This window comes from Gymnoscopelus braueri (genome assembly GCF_963280865.1).
Source record: "Gymnoscopelus braueri genome assembly, chromosome: 1".
Taxonomy (NCBI): domain Eukaryota; kingdom Metazoa; phylum Chordata; class Actinopteri; order Myctophiformes; family Myctophidae; genus Gymnoscopelus; species Gymnoscopelus braueri.
Genome location: NC_137603.1, coordinates 42,244,195 through 42,266,388, shown reverse-complemented (window position 1 = coordinate 42,266,388; position 22,194 = coordinate 42,244,195).

Below are 22,194 nucleotides of genomic sequence, written 5' to 3'. Positions count from 1 at the left end.
AAAGGTTGAAGACCCCTGGTCTAGGGAATGAAAGGACCGTGACATAAGGTTGGCAAGTGAAAGGTAGTTTTATTGTCTTGACCTTTTTCTTGTTATTGTGTGGAAAGTGACAAAGTAGTAATACAGGTTTACATTAATAAGACAGTGAAACGTAAACTTAAATTATATAAACATGGAAAATGACCCCAGTGCAAAATCAATCAATAAATATAACAAACTAATGCTTCGAAACGGGACCGTACCTATGTTCCCCAGGTTCTATGTTCCCCAGGTTCTATGTTCCCCGCAAAAAAGGTTCTATGTTCCCCACTTACCAAAAAAGGTTCTATGTTCCCTGGGTTCTATGTTCCCCTTTTACCTAAAAAAAGGTTCTATGTTCCCCGTTTACCCCAAAAAAGGTTCTATGTTCCCCATTAACAAAAAAAAGGTTCTATGTTCCCCGCTCACCCAAAAATGCAGGAAAAATACATTTTTAATTTCCAATTATTAATAACATCTCTGAACACACACAACTGAACATAATGGGGAGAAATTACTATCAGAAACTTGCCCGCCCCTTTCCCCTGGCGGCCATCTTGGTGATATAGAGGACGGCTGTGGACACTTCAGAAAACCACCTACCAGTGACATCATCGTCAGGTTTTTTTTTTTTAACAAGATTTTGTTTAAACATATTTTTTTTTTTTTATTAACGTGAGAACAATGCCTTTCATTATAGCATGCTAACTTTCCATGAATAGAAAGCCTGCAGTTTCTATTAGCATGGATTCCCTATTGATGATGTCACTGGTAGGTGGTTTTCTGAACTGTCCACAGCCCTCCTCTGAAACAGACTGAGTAGACAAAAATTGTACCATAATAAGCATTGGTGAGGACCAATTATATGAAGATATGTTGAAAATGGGTGAAAATGGGTTGTCCTTTACGCTTGCATAATTGTCTCCACCAGGCCGAAAGGCATGGCGAGAGAGTATGTTTTACCCCCTGTCCGTCCGTCCGTCCGTGTGTGTGTCCTGTCCGTGTGTTACCAGCTAATCTCCAGCACCATTGGCCCGCTCGCTGCGAAACTGTGCACACACACTCCCTCGATACCAATTCAGAACCTCTGCCCCAAACCTTTCACATGGGCCTGTTATAGCGCCACCAGGAGGCCGATTTGTGCAAAACCCATTTTTTTACATTACTCCTACAAATTTTATCCAAACGTCATGCAAATCGTTACACAGTATCTCTATAGTCATGTGATCAACCCGGATCTGTCCGATTTCCCATATTCCATCCTGATTGGCTAAGGTTGGCTTCCAAAGTTTGCAGGATTGGTCCGTTTTGAACAAAATGCCTCGAATCATGAACGCAGCTTGCAATTTCCGTGAAATTTCACACGCACATTCCCACTAGGCCGAGGAAGAAATGCCACCCATTTCACATTGGCCTGTTATAGCGCCACCAGCAGGTCTAATTTAGCAAAACACATTTTTGGAACAAAATGCCACAAATCATAAATGCAGTGTCCGATTGCCGTGAAAGGCCTAGGAAGAAATGGCACCCTTTTCACATTGGCCTATTATACCGCCACCAGGAGGCCACAATAACGTACCTGACCTGGCGTAGAAAGTACAGACCTGTGCTGTACTTTTTCTAGTTACGGGGCCAGAGCTCAGCTCTGGACCTGTTTTAATATTGTAGGTATTCTTCTGTTTCTGCCACTTTTCGCAGTTCTGGCTGAACCGTGCTGTCGCTTTTTACGAAACTCGGCCATATGGTAGATGGTCATGAAAAACTATCAAGAAATAAATCTCACAATCTTTCGTCAAAAGGTGGCGCTATAGCACTCAATTGAAAATGGCAACTTTGAACAGGTATAACTCATGCCCTGCTTGACCTACAGCAATAAAACTTGGATACACATATGCGTCTCTTCATGCTGAACAACTTTCACCCTCTGACTTTTGACCTCTGACCTTTAGATCTCCCACCATTTTGAATTATATGAAAAACAGTTAAAACCTATCTCCTCCTGGGATTTTTGAGTAATCTGCACGAAACGTTTTACACACGAACTTTGGACCTATGCCGACAAACCTGTGCAAAAGATTTTCCATAAGTGAAAAAATGAAGCTTTAATGAGCCAATGAATATTGCAGTTTTATGACAATTATTCATCTGCCCCTAACACATACATGCAGACTCACATTTCTTTGAAACTTTGCGTTAATGTTGAGGGTCATTCCAAATATTACTGAAACCAATCTTACTCCAATTGGTCAAAGGGGGACGCTATAGCGATTTTTTGAAAGTGCAAACTTTAAACAGGCAAAAGTCATGCCTCGTTTGGCCGACAGCCATTAAACCTGTTTACACATGTGCCTTGACTCATGAGGAACACATGTATCACGTTGACCAGTAAGCTCCGCCCTTAGATTGTCCGCAATTTTGAGCAGTTTGAAAAACACTTAAACCCAGGATTTTTCAGCTATTTGCGTGAAACTGTATCATCTGTGTGATCTCCTTTTTCACAGGTTCTTGTCTGTTGGTCCAATGGCTTCTCCCTTAAACGTGTGCTTCACAACCTGAAGGTTGCCAGTTCAAGCCTCACTTGATGCGGACTTCATTAAAGTTGCATTGCACACAACATGATTGAGTCAATTAATACATGTGCAATTGTTAAACATAACCTGAAATACTTATTTGAGAGGGTATGTTTTTGCAATGTATGACATACTTCATTCTGAAAATAGCCGTTCTACAATCTCAAAACTTTTCAGATAGCAACGTGTTTCTGAGCTTGTAGATCGGCTGCTTTCACTGGTTCAATTTTATCTTCAACAGACAACCCCAACCTGGTCAAAGCTATAGCACTATAGGTAATGTTGCAGCCTGTCAATCCAAAGGTTGAGGGTTCGATTCCTGTTAATGGCAATAGGTTGACACGTCCAATCAATCCATTCTGCTTCCATCTTTCTCTCTCTTCAATCTATTGTTTCCATGTCTCTCTCTCTTCAATCTATTCCGTTTCCATGTCTCTCTCTCCGCCCTTAGATTGTCCGCAATTTTGAGCAGTTTGAAAAACACTTAAACCCAGGATCTTTCGGTTATTTGCGTGAAATGGTATCATCTGTCTGACCTCCGTTTTCACTGGATCAGGTCTGTTGGTCCAATGGCTTCCCGCTTAAGTGAATGTTTCATAACATCAAGGTTGTCGGTTGAAGCCTCACTTGGTGAAGACTTCATTTAAAGTGCATTGCAAACAACAAGACTGTATTAATGAATACATATGCAATTGAAAAAGATAACATGAAATGCTTATCTGAGAAGGTATGTTTTTGCAATGTATGACATACTTCATTCTGAAAATAGCCGATCTACAATCTCAAAACTTTTCAGATAGCAACGTGTTTCTGACCTTGTAGATCGGCTGCTTTCACTGGTTCAGTTTTATCTTCAACAGACAACCTCAGCCTGGTCAAAGCTATAGCACTATAGGTAGTGTTGCAGCCTGTCAATCCGAAGGTTGAGAGTTCGATTCCTGTTAATGGCAATAGGTTGAGATGTCCAATCAATCCATTCTGCTTCCATCTCTCTCTCTCTTCAATCTATTATGTTTCCATGTCTCTCTCTCTCAATTAATGCATGTGCAACTGTTAAAGGTAACATGAAATGCTTCTTGGAGAGAGTATGTTTTTGCAATGTATGACAAACTTCATTGTGAAAATAGCCGATCTACAATCTCACAACTTTTCAGATAGCAACGTTTTGTGAGCTTGTAGATCGGCTACTTTCACTAGTTTTAGTTCCGAGCACACACAAATATGCCTTTATTGGTAAATGGTTTGTGAACCAGTGATCTAGAGTAGTTCGGGACACAGAGGCTTGGTTCATAATGGACGGAAATACTTATAAATATCAACAGACACTACCAGTAATTGTGTCAATTAATACATATGCAATTGATAAAGATAACCTGAAATGCTTATTTGAGAGGGTATGAAGTATGTATGACATACTTCATTCTGAAAATAGCTGATCTACAATCTCAAAACCTTTCAGATAGCAACGTTCTTTCTGAGCTTGTAGATCGGCTGCTTACACTGGTTCACTTTTATCTTCAACAGACAACCTCAGCCTAGACAAAGCTATAGCACTATAGGTAGTGTTGCAGCCTGTCAATCCAAAGGTTGAGGAATCGATTCCTGTTAATGGCAATAGGTTGAGACGTCCAATCAATGCATTCTGCTTCCATCTTTCTCTCTCTTCAATCTATTATGTTTCCATGTCTCTCTCTCTTCAATCTATTCCGTTTCCATGTCTCTCTCTCCGCCCTTAGATTGTCCGCAATTTTGAGCAGTTTGAAAAACACTTAAACCCAGGATTTTTCAGTTATTTGCGTGAAATGGTATCATCTGTTTGACCTCCGTTTTCACTGGATCGATTCCTGTTAATGGCAATAGGTTGAGATGTCCAATCAATCCATTCTGCTTCCATCTCTCTCTCTTCAATCTATTATGTTTCCATGTCTCTCTCTCTCAATTAATGCATGTGCAACTGTTAAAGGTAACATGAAATGCTTCTTGGAGAGAGTATGTTTTTGCAATGTAGACAAACTTCATTGTGAAAATAGCCGATCTACAATCTCACAACTTTTCAGATAGCAACGTTTTGTGAGCTTGTAGATCGGCTACTTTCACTAGTTTTCGTTCCGAGGAGACACAAAAATGCCTTTATTGGTAAATGGTTTGTGAACCAGTGATCTAGAGTAGTTCGAGACACAGAGGCCTGGTTCAAAATGGACGGAAATACTTATAAATATCATCAGACACTATCAGGGAGGCCATATATCTAGCTCAATGAGAAGAAAGGCAGTCTTGGAGTCAGTAGGTCGCTGGTTCGATCCCTGTCCCGACAATGTATTGAGGTGATCATGATTTGGCACTATTCGGATAACACATAGTGTTTCTTGAGGATAGGCTCAAGCCTCACTTGATGCAGACTCATTTAAATTGAATTGCAAAAAACATGACTGTATCAATGAATACATGTGCAAACGGTAAAGATAACATGAAATGCTTATTTGAGAGGGTATGTTTTTACAATGTATGACATACTTCATTCTGAAAATAGCTGATCTACAATCTCAAAACTTTTCAGATAACGTGTTTCTGAGCTTGTAGATCGGCTGCTTTCACTGGTTCAATTTTATATTCAACAGACAACCTCAGCCTGGACAAAGCTATAGCACTATAGGTAGTGTTGCAGCCTGTCAATTCGAAGGTTGATGGTTCGATTCCTGTTAATGGAAATAGGTTGAGATGTCCAATCAATCCATTCTGCTTCCATCTCTCTCTCTCTTCAATCTATTATGTTTCCGTGTCTCTCTCTCTCAATTAATGCATGTGCAAATGTAATAGAGTGAATTTGATTGAATATATAATTGCATCATATTTCTAAAGTGATAATCGGCTAGTATTGTCTGTTGATGACCTGCTCTGCTCTGAGATCGATTGCTCATGCCTGAGTAGGCCTGTAGGGGGAGCCACAGCCCACGTCCTCCATTCAATATACTACCTGTGAATGAGAGAAGACGTCTGTGTATTGTTTCTTTATATATATATATATACTCCCCTGTTTCAGGTAATTATATGAGGAAAATGGTATCCGATGGATACAGATTGTGTCATGCAAGGCCTGCACTTTGTGCTGTATGTGTTGTGAGGAATGAACAACGTTCTTAGTGTTTGTAGGGGTTTCACTGAGCTAAAATAGCCACATGAGCTAAGCGAAGCTAACGTAGCACAAGCTGCGTCTGCATGTTGTTGTCTGCATTTGTGTTGGGTAAAACCACACTATTAGTTCATTGGTGGGATATGCTAATGTTGGAAGAAAGGATAAGAAATGGGAAACGTTGCATTGAGATAAAAGTGTTGATTAAAATGCAATGAATGAAAAGAGTTAAAAATGGTTAATATAAATACTTGCTTACCTACAGTATATACAGTATTTACCTGGGGGTTCTGGAATGGAAGCGATGCTAAACAATGTTAATGATTACCTATACACTTGCCTGGTTCTATGATGGTGAAGATGTATCTGAATGTGATAATTGATTCAATATACTACCTGTGAATGAGAGAAGACGTCTGTGTATTGTTTCTTTATATATATATATATACTCCCCTGTTTCAGGGGTTCAACATAATGGAGGCACTACTGTGATGAACGAAGTGAGGACCATCCTAGTATCCACAAGGACCCCTCTCATCGAGCATCTCCCCAAAACAACTCAGGCAGCAGAGGACAAAGTGGCTATAACAGAGGGCCAAAAGTTAATGGTACGTGTGTGTGCATTCTGAGGGAGCAGCAACGTTCATTGAAACAGTGGAACCCTTCTACACCAGCACTGTTGTCCACCTACCTGCTAAAATGGAGACTGAATTGGAGACCTTACAGCTAAAGATTAAAGGAGAATTGTACAGACTTACCACAGATCAATTGATAAAAATCATTGACTTTCTACAGATATCAGGGTCACAAAAAGAGAATGTGACAGGCAAAACTCGCAATGCTCTTATCTCACATGTCATAACATTCGTTGAGAGTAATGATCTGAAAAGCCTTGAAGATGAAGGCATGGCAGACCTGCTGATTTTAAAGGATATGATGAACACTATTCAAGTTACCAGTGAAATTAGTTCATCAGCTACATCAAAACAGAACGAGGACCAGGAAAAATTGCAAAGGGAGCTAGAGGCACTGAAACTTGCTCTGCAGCAGAAGGAAAGTGAAATGCAGGGGTTGGTGAACAAAACGGTGGACCATACTCTAGACCACAACTCGCCACAAAAGAACATGGCACCGACTCATCCAGATAGCGCACCCTGGCGCAAAGAGTACAAAATATCAGGTCAAATAGGAGAACTTGGACAGAAAGATAGACTCACGTTTTCTAGCCTGGCACGCCAAATCGAGAATGGGCTGAGCAAAGGCTATCCAGACCTAGAAATAGTGGACGCTGTGATCAGAGCTATTGTACCAGGCCTGCAGCTGCGGAGTTACCTTGAGGGAAAAAAAGACCTCACCTTACCTACCTTACGAAGAATCCTCAGATCTCATTATCAGGAGAGGAGTGCAACAGAGCTGTACAAACAACTTACCGCAGATGCCCAGGGTCAAAAGGAGACCCCACAGAACTTTCTCCTGCGTACAATGGACCTGAGACAGAAAATTCTGTTCGCCTCTCAGGAGGCAGAGTCTGGCCTTAAGTATGACCCCGCACTAGTACAGAGCCTTTTCATGCATACAGTACTTACTGGCCTACAGAGCGACAGTGTAAAGAGCGACCTACAACCTTACCTCCTAAAGACATCTACCTCAGATGAGTTGCTCCTGGAGAAACTTAATGTTGCATGCTCTAATGAAAAAGAAAGACATGATAAAAAGAGACAGAACTTACCTCCTCGTCCCACTAATGTCCATGTACTGCAGTCCAGTGATGTTCCTGTCGAAAAGAAATGTAACTCACTACAGCAGGCAACCACGCCCTCACCTGATTTGTTAACAGAGCTTAAAGAATTACGATCAGACATGGTGATGTTAAAGGATCTGAAAGCCGAGGTGGCCCACATCAGAGAAAGTATCCAGAAGCCAACACAGGGGCCTCAGCAATATCAGCCGGCGGGCAGAGAACAGGACAGCATGCCAGCTTACCACCCAATGCATGTACCACCACAGTATCCTCCCATGAGTAGAGAGCATGAAAATATGCCAGCCTACACTCATCAGTCAGGGCCGATACAGGGGCACTGGTCAGCTCAAGGACCGAGACCAATGAGAGAAACTGCACAGTTCCAACAGAGATTTGCACCCCAACGATTCTACCCAGCACCGCGTGCCCGACCTGTATGCCCCAACTGCAGACAGGATGGTGTGGAGAACTGCCAGCATTGCTACAATTGTGGAAGTAGTGAGCACTTCCGTGCTGGCTGCAGAATGTACAGAGAACCAAGACCAACCCGTGAGAGCCCTTTAAACGAAGAACGGTCGCTTCCACGGGACCGGAAGTGACCAGACAAATAAATGTGTCTCAATGCTGTGTAAATTGTGGAAGGAAAGAGGAAAATCAAACATTGAAACGGTGCTCTGTATGTAAGAAAACACTTTATTGTTCGAGAGAATGTCAAGTTATCCACTGGTCAGAACATAAAAACAGCTGTACACCAGGCAGCTGCTCAAGAGAAGAGAGACAAAGAGCTTACACATGTCACAATATTAATGATAAAGGCAAGAACAGTCAGAGAAGAAATCACTCCACAGTGATTGATTTGGTGGGAAGGAAATGTCTCATCGATGTCTACTTACAAGGACAGAGAACTCGGATGCTATGGGATACGGGCTCACAGGTGTGCCTTATAGATGAACAGTGGAAAGCGGAACACTTGCCTGGTGTAAAACTGAGAGATATCGCAGAGATTATCGATCCACTTGACCCCTTACAGCTTGAAGCTGCAAATGGAACCGAAATGCCCTATGTTGGTTATATAGAAGTGACATTTAGTCTGGCAGCTGACACTAAAGAGCTCCACATCCCAGTATTGGTGTTGAAAGGTAACCAGCAGCCTCTTCCCATACTTGGTTTTAATGTTATTGAGTGCATTGTTGTGAACAGTCAACAGAATCAGACAGAATACACTCATTCAGAGAACTTGGTGAAGACAGTGGAGATAGCTTTCCCAGGTTTGAAAAAGAACCAAGTAAGGGCTTTCATCAACGCAGTGAGCACAGAACAGATGTGTGAGTATCCAGTAAAAACAATGATTGGGAAAATCACTGTGCCAAAACATAGTGCTGTTCAGGTGAAATGTCGGGTGCAGGCAAGGCCCTTTGAAGAGGACACAACACTTGTATTTGAGCCAGATGAGAACCAGCAATGGCCAGAAGGGCTTGAATTTTGTGACACTCTCTTAGTAGTCAGGAAAGGAGCTTCACCAAATGTCACTGTGGATGTGCAGAACCCCACCAACCATGATATCATCTTATCAGGGAAAACCCTCATCGGCACTGCACAGCCCGTCAAGTCAATATACCCAGCCAGCATACTCGAAAAGGCTCACTCACCTGTTACTGTAAATCACATCCAGAATCAGGGTGCCAACAAGAATGACAGCAGTGAGGAGCTGTGGGACCCCCCTGTTGACCTGAGTCACATGGGTGGAGAGCAGAGAAAAACAGTAAGTCAAATGCTACGAGAAGAATCCAGCTCATTCTCCAGATCTGATAATGACATAGGCTATATTGAGAAGTTACAGTTGAAAATCTCATTGAAAGACAGTGACCCAGTGGCACGAACATATGTGTCTGTCCCGAAGCCTTTGTACCAGGAAATGAAGGAATACATACTTGATTTGATCACACAAGGCTGGGTTGAGAAATCAAACTCATCTTATTCTTCTCCTGTGGTTTGTGTAAGGAAAAAAGATGGCACACTGCGCTTATGTATAGACTACAGAGAGTTGAACAAGAAGACTCACCCTGACCGCCAACCCATCCCCAGGGTACAAGACATCATGGATAACCTGGGGGGGAACACCCTGTTTTCACTGTTGGACCAAGGAAAAGCGTACCACCAGGGGTTCATGGCCAAAGAAAGCAAGCACCTGACAGCCTTTGTGACCCCTTGGGGCTTGTATGAGTGGGTTAGAATCCCATTTGGGCTCATGAATGCACCTGCAGCATTCCAACGCTGCATGGAGGAGTGTTTAGATGATTTGAGGGATGAGATATGTGTTCCATATCTGGATGACACCATTGTTTTTAGCAAAACGTTTGAAACCCATGTCAACGATGTCAGAAGAGTACTACAGCGCCTGCGGCAGTATGGGATTAAACTCAAGCCAAGCAAGTGCGACCTCTTCAAGACTCAAGTCCGGTATCTTGGAAGAATTGTGTCTGCAGAAGGTAGCAGAATGGACCCAGCCGATACTGCAGCCGTACGGGCTCTGAAAGACAAAAAGCCAAAGACTGTTGGTGAGCTGAGAGGTATTATGGGCTTATTAAGCTACTATAGGCAATATATAAAAGATTTTTCACGCATCGCCAGCCCGCTCTACGACCTACTCAAAGGGCCGGAGGAAGAAAAAAACAGACAATACAAAGGAAGGACACTGCAGACAAAGGCAAAGACCAGAGGGGTACCGTCAAGCACGCCAGTCAAGTGGACAGACATGCACCAACAAATCCTAGAGCAGCTGAGTGACTGTTTAGTTCAGCCTCCAGTCCTTGGATTTCCAGACTTTTCTCAGCCTTTTATCCTTCACACAGACGCGTCCAACAAAGGATTAGGAGCTGTGTTATATCAGCGACAGACTGGGAAACTCAGAGTCATTGCGTATGGATCACGGACTTTGACAGCACCAGAGAAAAACTACAATCTCCACTCAGGGAAATTGGAGTTTCTGGCTCTTAAATGGGCCATCACCGACAAGTTTCGTGATTATTTATATTACGCCTCATTCTTCACAGTGTACAGTGATAATAACCCACTCACATATGTGTTATCCACCGCCAAATTAAATGCAACAGGAAGTCGATGGGTCGCAGAACTTGCTGATTTCCATTTCACCATTAAATACCGCCCAGGAAAAGAGAATATAGATGCGGACAGTTTGTCTATGATGCCAATAGACATGGAGACACTAATGCGACACTGTACAGAGGAGATGTCGTATGAGGCGGTGGGAGCAACTTCACAGGCGGTAGGTGCACAGCAAGAGTCCAACATCTCATGGTCGATGGGTGTCTCGGCTACGGGTGCAGTAACAACCAGAAATGCATCTATTGTACCATTCACAGCAGCAGAGATACAACGGAGCCAGAGGGACGACCCACACATAGAACCGGTGGTGCAGTACAAACTGTCAGGAACGAGACCAGTGGGGAGGGAACTGAGAAGTCTCAGCATGCACAGTCGATGCCTGTTGAGGGAATGGGATAGACTTGAGATATGTGAAGGTGGAGTTCTCTACAGAAAAACAGCAAACCGAAGACAACTGGTGCTACCAGAAAGGCATAGAGCTACAGTGCTCAAGGAACTACATGATGAAATGGGCCATCAAGGAATAGACAGGACAACATCACTGATACGAGAAAGATTCTTCTGGCCATATATGCAAAGAGAAGTGGAGCAGTATGTCCTTAGAAGTTGTACCTGTCTGAAACAGAAAACACCCTGCCGGCAGACGAGAGCACCACTCACCAGTATTATCACGACCCAGCCGTTTGAGCTCGTCTCAATCGACTTCCTCCACCTTGAGAAGTGCAAGGGTGGTTATGAATATATACTTGTGATCATTGACCACTTCACTCGCTTCGCCCAGGCGTATGCTACCACAAATAAGTCAGGGAAAACTGTGGCTGATAAAATCTTTAATGACTATGCACTCAAGTGGGGCTTTCCGTCGAGGATTCACCATGACCAAGGTGGGGAGTTTGAGAATCAGCTCTTCTCCCAACTGAGCAAGTACTGTGGTGTCGCTGGGTCGAGGACAACGCCCTACCACCCACAGGGAAATGGACAAGTAGAGCGCTTTAATCGCTCGTTACTTCAGATGTTGAAGACGCTTACTGACCAACAAAAGACAAATTGGAAGGATTCTTTGAATAAGATGATACACGCATACAATTGCACTCGGTGTGAAGTAACAGGGTTCTCCCCATTCTACCTCCTCTTTGGGCGGTCCCCACGACTACCCATCGATATGCTATTCAACTTGAATCCTGAACCAAGGAGTGGCAGTCACAGTGACTATGTGGAGAAATGGAAGAAAGGGATGGAAGAGGCCTATAAGATCACACAAGGAAACATGCATAAAGCTACAGTAAAGAGCAAGAGAGCTTATGATACCAAGGTGAGGAGCTCAGCATTGTACCCAGGGGACCGTGTTTTAGTGAGGAACATGACACCTCGCGGAGGCCCGGGCAAGTTGAGAAATCATTGGGAAGACACTATCCATACTGTTGTTCGTCAAGTGGGAAAAGATGTACCAGTTTATGAGCTGAAACCAGAACAAGGAAAAGGGAGATCCAGGGTATTGCACCGCAATCTTCTCTTGCCCTGTGACCACCTACCACTGGAAGCTCAGGTACAACCACGCGTGAAACCACAGAGAGGAGCAGCAGAGACAAATAAAGACATTGATGAAGTGGATGAAGAGGATGAAGAAGAGGAGTACTACTTGGTGGATATGCCACTTCAACGGCCATGCCAGCCACCCGATCAGCCGGGTGAAGCTCAAACAGAGGAACCTGTTGACAGTTGGCTATCTCAGCCGGAGGACATACAGTAGGTGAATGGGGGGACTCAGTTGACCCTCTACCCGAACACGAGGAGAGCCAAGTGGATTACTTACCTGACAGCAACGGAAATCAAGTCACAAACGTACCTGAGAACGCTCAATTGGAGAACTTACCTGTGGGAGAAATACCTCAGTCACCAGTTCAAGGTGTTGAAGAGGAGCAGGCATCTCACCGGCCTCAGAGAGAGTGTAGACCACCAAAGATCTTCACGTATGACCAGCTTGGAAATCCAACTTGTCACAACATAGGAGCGCTGCCTTATTATGCAAATTCCCAAGTGCCATGGACAGTTCCGATGCTGCCTTACTACTACCAGCCTCCCTTCATTTATGGAATATAGACTGTTGAATTTGCACCCATTTTCATGCACACTCAGCATCATACACTGTCACCCACTCGTGGACTTGAAACAAAGCCGGGCGTCAGACATACTCACAGACTGTTACACACACACACAACGAACAACTAACGTGGACTTACAACAAAGCCATGAAGATTGACGCCTATAACGAGGGTATAAAAAGAGTTCCAGAATGTAACGTCGCATTGAACTGTACTTGTAAAAATGAAAGAAAAAGAGTTCCAGATTGTAACTACACATGTGCATTGAAATATATTTGTGAAAAGAGTTCCGGAATTGTCAAAAGAAAAAGAGTTCCAGATTGTAACCACACACCACACACAAGGGTCAAAGGTCACAATGTTGTGGACAACATCTATTTTTGAGGGGGAGTATGTAATAGAGTGAATTTGATTGAATATATAATTGCATCATATTTCTAAAGTGATAATCGGCTAGTATTGTCTGTTGATGACCTGCTCTGCTCTGAGATCGATTGCTCATGCCTGAGTAGGCCTGTAGGGGGAGCCACAGCCCACGTCCTCCATTCAATATACTACCTGTGAATGAGAGAAGACGTCTGTGTATTGTTTCTTTATATATATATATATACTCCCCTGTTTCAGGTAATTATATGAGGAAAATGGTATCCGATGGATACAGATTGTGTCATGCAAGGCCTGCACTTTGTGCTGTATGTGTTGTGAGGAATGAACAACGTTCTTAGTGTTTGTAGGGGTTTCACTGAGCTAAAATAGCCACATGAGCTAAGCGAAGCTAACGTAGCACAAGCTGCGTCTGCATGTTGTTGTCTGCATTTGTGTTGGGTAAAACCACACTATTAGTTCATTGGTGGGATATGCTAATGTTGGAAGAAAGGATAAGAAATGGGAAACGTTGCATTGAGATAAAAGTGTTGATTAAAATGCAATGAATGAAAAGAGTTAAAAATGGTTAATATAAATACTTGCTTACCTACAGTATATACAGTATTTACCTGGGGGTTCTGGAATGGAAGCGATGCTAAACAATGTTAATGATTACCTATACACTTGCCTGGTTCTATGATGGTGAAGATGTATCTGAATGTGATAATTGATTCAATATACTACCTGTGAATGAGAGAAGACGTCTGTGTATTGTTTCTTTATATATATATATATACTCCCCTGTTTCAGGGGTTCAACACAACTGTTAAAGGTAACATGAAATGCTTCTTGGAGAGAGTATGTTTTTGCAATGTATGACAAACTTCATTGTGAAAATAGCCGATCTACAATCTCACAACTTTTCAGATAGCAACGTTTTGTGAGCTTGTAGATCGGCTACTTTCACTAGTTTTCGTTCCGAGGAGACACAAAAATGCCTTTATTGGTAAATGGTTTGTGAACCAGTGATCTAGAGTAGTTCGGGACACAGAGGCTTAGTTCATAATGGACGGAAATACTTATAAATATCAACAGACACTACCAGTAATTGTGTCAATTAATACATATGCAATTGATAAAGATAACCTGAAATGCTTATTTGAGAGGGTATGAAGTATGTATGACATACTTCATTCTGAAAATAGCCGATCTACAATCTCAAAACCTTTCAGATAGCAACGTTCTTTCTGAGCTTGTAGATCGGCTGCTTTCACTGGTTCACTTTTATCTTCAACAGACAACCTCAGCCTGGACAAAGCTATAGCACTATAGGTAGTGTTGCAGCCTGTCAGTTCGAAGGTTGATGGTTCGATTCCTGTTAATGGCAATAGGTTGAGATGTCCAATCAATCCATTCTGCTTCCATCTCTCTCTTCAATCTATTATGTTTCCGTGTCTCTCTCTCTCTCTCTTCAATCTATTCCGTTTCTCTCTCTCTCTCTCTCTCTCTCTCTCTCTCTCTCTCTCTCTCTCTCTCTCTCTCTCTCTCTCTCTCTCTCTCTCTCTCTTATGGTCTTTCCGTGTGTGTTCACGCTCTCATTGGCTCGCGCCCCCATGTGACTCGAAACTCCGTGCTGAAATGCCAGCAGTTGCACTGCCTGTATACAGCGTGTGTTCACGCTCTCATTGGCTCGCGCCCCCATGTGACTCGAAACTCCGTGCTGAAATGCCAGCAGCTGCACTGCCTGTATACAGCCGGCAGAGTGCACTACTACAGTGTGGTTGAAATATAGCAGCCTCAGTCAATCTGCGTTCGCTTCCAGCGTTCGCGCGTCTTACTTGTGTCAATTAATGCAAGTGCAATTGTTAAAGATAACCTGAAATGCTTATTTGAGAGTATGTCTTTTCAATGTATGACTACTTCATTCTGAAAATAGCCGATCTACAATCTCAAAACTTTTCAGATAGCAACGTGTTTCTGAGCTTGTAGATCGGCTGCTTTCACTGGTTCAATTTTATCTTCAACAGACAACCTCAGCCTAGACAAAGCTATAGCACTATAGGTAGTGTTGCAGCCTGTCAATCCGAAGGTTGAGGGATCGATTCCTGTTAATGGCAATATTTTGAGACGTCCAATCAATCCATTCTGCTTCCATCTTTCTCTCTCTTCAATCTATTATGTTTCCATGTCTCTCTCTCTTCAATCTATTCCTTTTCCATGTCTTATCTGAGAAGGTCTGTTTTTGCAATGTATGACATACTTCATTCTGAAAATAGCCGATCTACAATCTCAAAACTTTTCAGATAGCAACGTGTTTCTGAGCTTGTAGATCGGCTGCTTTCACTGGTTCACTTTTATCTTCAACAGACAACCTTAGCCTGGACAAAGCTATAGCACTATAGGTAGTGTTGCAGCCTGTCAATCCGAAGGTTGAGGGTTCGATTCCTGTTAATGGCAATAGGTTGAGATGTCCAATCAATCCATTCTGCTTCCATCTCTCTCTCTCTCTTCAATCTATTATGTTTCCATGGCTCTCTCTCTCTTCAATCTATTCTGTTTCCATGTCTCTCTCTCTCTCTCTCTCTTCAATCTATTCCGTTTCCATGTCTCCCTCTTCAATCTATTCCGTTTCCATGTGTCTCTCTCTCTCTCTCTCTCTTGAGGGGCGGCCATAGCTGAGTGGTTAGTGAGCCAGCCTAGGGAGCCAGAGGCCCTAGTTGCCCCAGGTACGATTCCAGGAAATTTTGCCAGCAAATGGAATTTGTCCCTGAGCAAGACTCTTAACCCCTAATTGATCACAGGCCCTCATTGGAAACAAGACCGCACAGACTTTCATGAACGGACCTGTTAAAGGAATTATCCTTATCTCTTCAATCTATTCCGTTTCCATGTCTCTCTCTCTCTCTCTCCAATCTACAATCTCACAACTTTTCAGATAGCAACGTGTTTCTGAGCTTGTAGGTCGGCTGCTTTCACTGGTTCACTTTTATCTTCAACAGACAACCTCAATCTGTACAAAGCTATAGCACTATAGGTAGTGTTGCAGCCTGTCAATCTGAAGGTTGAGGGTTCGATTCCTGTTAATGGCAATAGGTTGTAGCCTGGTAAACCCCCTCCCTCCGGAAATCTCATTTGCATTTGATTTCAGGGAGGTCTGGGATTGCGCAGGGAGTAAGCATGCCCGAACACTGCGTGTCCGAACCAATCAGCGGCTGCTAGGGGCGGGATCATCCAATCAGCTGCCTAGTAGCTTGAAAAAAAGAAAAACTGTCTGTCATCGATTCTGCGACCGAAGTCTCAGATGGGAAGTAGGCTGTGAAACAAATGTGTGTCGCAAGCTTCTTCCATTTGACGGTGTCAGGTTAAATAGGTTGAGATGTCCATTCAATCCGTTCTGCTTCCATCTCTCTCTCTCTTCAGTCTATTATGTTTCTATGTCTCTCTCTCTCTCTTCAATCTATTCCGTTTCCATGTCTCTCTCGCTCTCTCTCTCTTCAATCTATTCCGTTTCCATGTCTCTCTCTCTCTTCAATCTATTCCGTTTCCAAGTCTCTCTCTCTCTTTCTCTTCAATCTATTCAGTTTATCTCTCTCTCTGTTTCTCTTCAATCTATTCCGTTTCTCTCTCTCTCTCTCTCTCTCTTCAATCTATTCCGATTCTCTCTCTCTCTCTCTCTCTCTTCAATCTATTCCGTTTCTCTCTCTCTCTCTTTCTCTTCAATCTATTCCGTTTCTCTCTCTTTCTCTTCAATCTATTCCGTTTCTCTCTCTCTCTCTTTCTCTTCACTCTATTCCGTTTATCTCTCTCTCTCTTCAATCTATTCCGTCTCTCTCTCTCTCTCCCCAGCCAGCACGCCCACGTGGGACCCATATGGGCCCAATGCGGGCTACTTGGGTACCAAGTGGGCATGGGCTTGAACTGGGCAAATTATGAGGGTCCCAGGTGGGCTGCATGTGGGCTAACTGGGCGTGGGTTGGAAGCGGGCAAGCACACGTGGTTCCCGCGTGGGCTGCATATGGGCTAACTGGGCGTGGGTTGGAAGCGGGCAAGCCCACGTGGTTCCCGCGTGGGCTGCATGTGGGCTAACTGGGCATGGGTTGGAAGCGGGCAAGCCCACGTGGTTCCCGCGTGGGCTGCATGTGGGCTAACTGGGCATGGGTTGGAAGCGGGCAAGCCCACGTGGTTCCCGCGTGGGCTGCATGTGGGCTAACTGGGCGTGGGTTGGAAGCGGGCAAGCCCACGTGGTTCCCGCGTGGGCTGCATGTGGGCTAACCGGCATGGGTTGGAAGCGGGCAAGCCCACGTGGTTCCCGCGTGGTCTGCATGTGGGCTAACTGGCATGGGTTGGAAGCGGGCAAGCCCACGTGGTTCCCGCGTGGGCTGCATGTGGGCTAACTGGGCGTGGGTTGGAAGCGGGCAAGCCCACGTGGTTCCCGCATGGGCTGCATGTGGGCTAACCGGCATGGGTTGGAAGCGGGCAAGCCCACGTGGTTCCCGCGTGGGCTGCATGTGGGCTAACCGGCATGGGTTGGAAGCGGGCAAGCCCACGTGGTTCCTGCGTGGGCTGCATGTGGGCTAACCGGCATGGGTTGGAAGAGGGCAAGCCCACGTGGTTCCCGCGTGGGCTGCATGTGGGCTAACCGGCATGGGTTGGAAGAGGGCAATCCCACGTGGTTCCCGCGTGGGCTGCATATGGGCTAACCGGCATGGGTTGGAAGCGGGCAAGCCCACGTGGTTCCCGCGTGGGCTGCATGTGGGCTAACTGGGCGTGGGTTGGAAGCGGGCAAGCCCACGTGGTTCCCGCGTGGGCTGTATGTGGGCTAACCGGCATGGGTTGGAAGCGGGCAAGCCTACGTGGTTCCCGCGTGGGCTGCATGTGGGCTAACCGGCATGGGTTGGAAGCGGGCAAGCCCACGTGGTTCACGCGTGGGCTGCATGTGGGCTAACCGGCATGGGTTGGAAGCGGGCAAGCCCACGTGGTTCCTGCGTGGTCTGCATGTGGGCTAACCGGTATGGGTTGGAAGCGGGGAAGCCCATGTGATTCCCACGTGGTGTGACTGGTTAACTGCTGGCTAACTGACATGTACATATGGGCTAACTGGGCATGGGTTGGAACACACACACACACACACACACACGCGCACTCAATCACTCACTATAAATCGTATAATGTGTAAACAGATTTGTTTTTGTTTTTTGTTTTACCACTGCCAAACTAAACACTAATGCCAAAAACAGCCAATCTACAAGCTCACAAAGACGGACAAACTATTCAACCCCATTTTAAGTTGTACTATATCTTCCTCTTTTACCCCAGATTTTAACCCAGTTTCCTGCACAAATGCTGACATATTTTACCATTAAGATAGAGCTTGTCTGCTCAGGGGATGATTTCAATCTTGACCATCAGGTCAGAATTTGTGTCAGATCCTGTGTCTAGGTGAGACATGACCTCTGACACAATCGAAATGTCTCAATAGAAGAGCAGGGAGACTAAATGCAACCACCCCAATTATATATATAGTATACATTATATTGTATGAACATACTCTACCATACAGATTGGACATTACATTGTATTTTTAAGTATTTAAGTATTTGTTTTTATTTATTAGAGATGGCCATGGCAGGTTAACTGTTTAACTGTTAACCGTTTAACTGGTAACCATTTAAAGGATCCCTGGCTAATAAACCAATCTACAAGCTCAAGCTTGTAGATCGGCTATTTTTGGCAAAGAGGTTTGGTGTAGAGAGGGGAAAAAGAGCAGACCAAGTACAAGTTTACTAAGGGTTTAAGTGGTTAAAGCCCAACTCACTTTTTCTTAGATTTTAGCAAGTATAAATGTGTCGTTTGTGATAGGGAGCAATGATAATACAATTTGTTCATAAGCTTGTGGATTCAGAGCTTTCTGCTTTATTTCAGTTACATGTGCTGCTTCAAGTCAAACTACATTTGTATTCTCCAGTTCAAGTCCAGACTAAATCCCCTCCCCCTGACTGCCTGTTAATGGCCCTATCTGAGTGTGACCCTGTGGGGGTCACACACAGATAGCAACAATGGAACAATGGGTATTCAAATTATCACTTCAAGGCATGCCAGACTAGTCTGGGTTTGGAGGGGTGGGTGGTTTAGTTTATTTATTTCTTTAAAGTTTAGTTTTAATTTTTTATTGTAATATGGATTAGTCAGAAACGTTTTTTTTAAAATAGCCGATCTACAAGCTCTTTTTCAGATAGATTGTTTTAGTTAACTTTGAAAATACACAATCCTGTTTCAGTTAGTTATATTTTTTGTAAAGCCTTGTTTCTTGGCTTAGGCAGCAGTGGGGACACACATATCTTCCTTTTAGAAAGACAGAGTCTTTTTTTTAAACATAATGAAAACAAGAAGTGCAGTTGGAGGGGGTACAGCATTGTGTTAAACAGAGGTGTGTGTGTGTGTGTGTGTGTGTGTGTGTGTGTGTGTGTGTGTGTGTGTGTGTGTGTGTGTGTGTGTGTGTGTGTGTGTGTGTGTGTGTGTGAGAGAGAGAGAGAGAGAGAGAGAGAGAGAGAGAGAGAGAGAGAGAGAGAGAGAGAGAGAGAGAGAGAGAGAGAGAGAGAGAGAGAGAGAGAGAGAGAGAGAGAGAGAGAGAGAGAGAGAGAGAGAGAGAGAGAGAGAGAGAGAGAGAGAGAGCTCGGGTGTTCATTTAGAAAGCCGAATGTTTACATCCGCACAGGTTATGTTTATAAAGGCTGGTGATGTTTGCTTTAATGCAGTATTACACACTTTACTTAAGACAGGCAAGGCCATTGTATTTAGTTTTCAGTTAATATTTTATTGTTATTTATTTATTGTTTATTTGCTCAGGCATTTCTAAGGACAGCTAAAGGTCCTGCTTGCTTTGGGTCCTAAAGGCCCCCTCTGTTTGTCCACTAAATTCAAATTTAAACTGACAAAGGACTCAAGGAGCAAAGCAGAGAGGAGGATTGCCTTGTGATGGATTTCTGCTTTCATAACTAAGTAAGTAAATATTTAAATGCAGTACTGATCTCTTTAAGTAGTAGATTGTGCATTACTCTGTTCTCAAGCTAAACTTTATTTTCATGCTGTTTTATGCTGCTCAGTTTGGGCATTCTTCCTGCTCGTCTTGGTGAATCATTGTGTGTGTGTGCGTGTGTGTGTGTGTGTGTGTGTGTGTGTGTGTGTGTGTGTGTGTGTGTGTGTGTGTGTGTGTGTGTGTGTGTGTGTGTGTGTGTGTGTGTGTGTGTGTGTGTGATTAATTTTCCTTTATCTGTCTAACTTTAAATGTAATTTGGCAACACATTTGATGTATACCAGTATATACAGTAATGGAAAGTTTCATAATTCTATAATTTCTAACAGTTGGCTTCTTGTCATTTCTATTAGGAGGACTGAAGAACACAAGGATGCAGAAGAAGGCTCTCTCCAAGTGGTTCACTGGGGCTCGTGATAGAGGTGGAAACAGAGTTTGAGCTCAGAGACAGCTTCCACAACTGGATGATGCACCACCCCAGTAGACAAAATCTCTGTCTCTCTTTCTCTCCCCTTAGCAGCACAATACTTGGTTGGTTCTGTCACTGGGGATTTAAACAGAAAGGCTCAAGAGACACCCACGTACACATAGGGCCCAGATTCATCTGCAACATGAAACTGGATCTCAGAATCCCTCTGCCCTGTTACATGGACAATTGAAGTTTTTGATGCACCTCTTATACACCATTTTTATTCTTATATTTTGTTTCTGTTAATAGTCTCTGTGGAGCATTGTCAGAATATTATGTTGCATTTTTGTGATTTTATGTATATACTGTATGTACACTTGCATGTGTAATGTGTGTGCCTTCTCTTCCTGCACCTTTACACTACTGCTATATTTATTTCCATTTGTATTTTCATTGTATTTTCATTATCTTGTAATATTGTTTTTAATAAATTTTTTAAAATATATATTGTCTATTTTCATCCTGGTAAAACTGAAGACGTGTAAAATGTTATACCCAATTTTTATTTTAGGTGTGTTTACAAGAATTAACACGGTTCATGTTTGCTGCTTAATCTATTTTATTTATATTTAAATCTTATTAGGACCCACGTTGGAAATCAAAGGAACCATTGCACAAACAAACCCAGTTAGGACCCACCTCTGTCCCATATAGACTTGCCTAGTTGGGGCCCACCTGGGGCCCAGGTAGAACCCACCTAAAGCCCACATGGGCATCCCAGTTGGGACCCACCTCGGTCCCACATAGACTTGCCTAGTTGGCGCCCACCTGGGGCCCAGGTAGAACCCACCTAAAGCCCACATGGGGCCCATGTGGGGCCCAGGTAGAACCCACCTAAAAGCCCACATGGAGCCCACGTGGGGCCCAGGTAGTACCCACGTAAGGCCCACATGGGCATCCCAGATGGGACCCAAGTGGACCCCGCTGACATGCCGACATGGGGCCCATATGGTTTAGCCCACCTTGAAACCATATGGGACCCACCTAGGGCCCCGGTGGAACCCACCTAAAGCCCACATGGGGCCCATGTGGGACCCAGGTAGTACCCACCTAAAGCCCACATGGGGCCCAGGTAGTACCCACCTAAAGCCCACATGGGGCCCATGTGGGGCCCAGGTAGAACCCACCTAAAGCCCACATGGGGCCCATGTGGGGCCCAGGTAGTACCCACCTAAAGCCCACATGGGGCCCATGTGGGGCCCAGGTAGAACCCACCTAAAGCCCACATGGGGCCCATGTGGGGCCCAGGTAGTACCCACCTAAAGCCCACATGGGGCCCACGTGGGGCCCAGGTAGAACCCACCTAAAAGCCCACATGGGGCCCATGTGGGGCCCAGGTAGTACCCACGTAAGGCCCACATGGGCATCCCAGATGGGACCCAAGTGGATCCCGCTGACATGCCGACATGGGGCCCATATGGTGTAGCCCACCTTGAACCCATATGGGACCCACGTGGGCGTGCTGGCTGGGTCTTCAATCTATTCCGTCTCTCTCTCTCTCTCTCTCTCTCTCTCTCTCTCTCTCTCTCTCTCTCTCTCTCTCTCTCTCTCTTTCTCATAATTATGTTCTTTTAGAAAGTGAGCAACAGCAACAGTCCACCTGGCCTATTCCCATGGATTGGATCTACCCACCTCACCT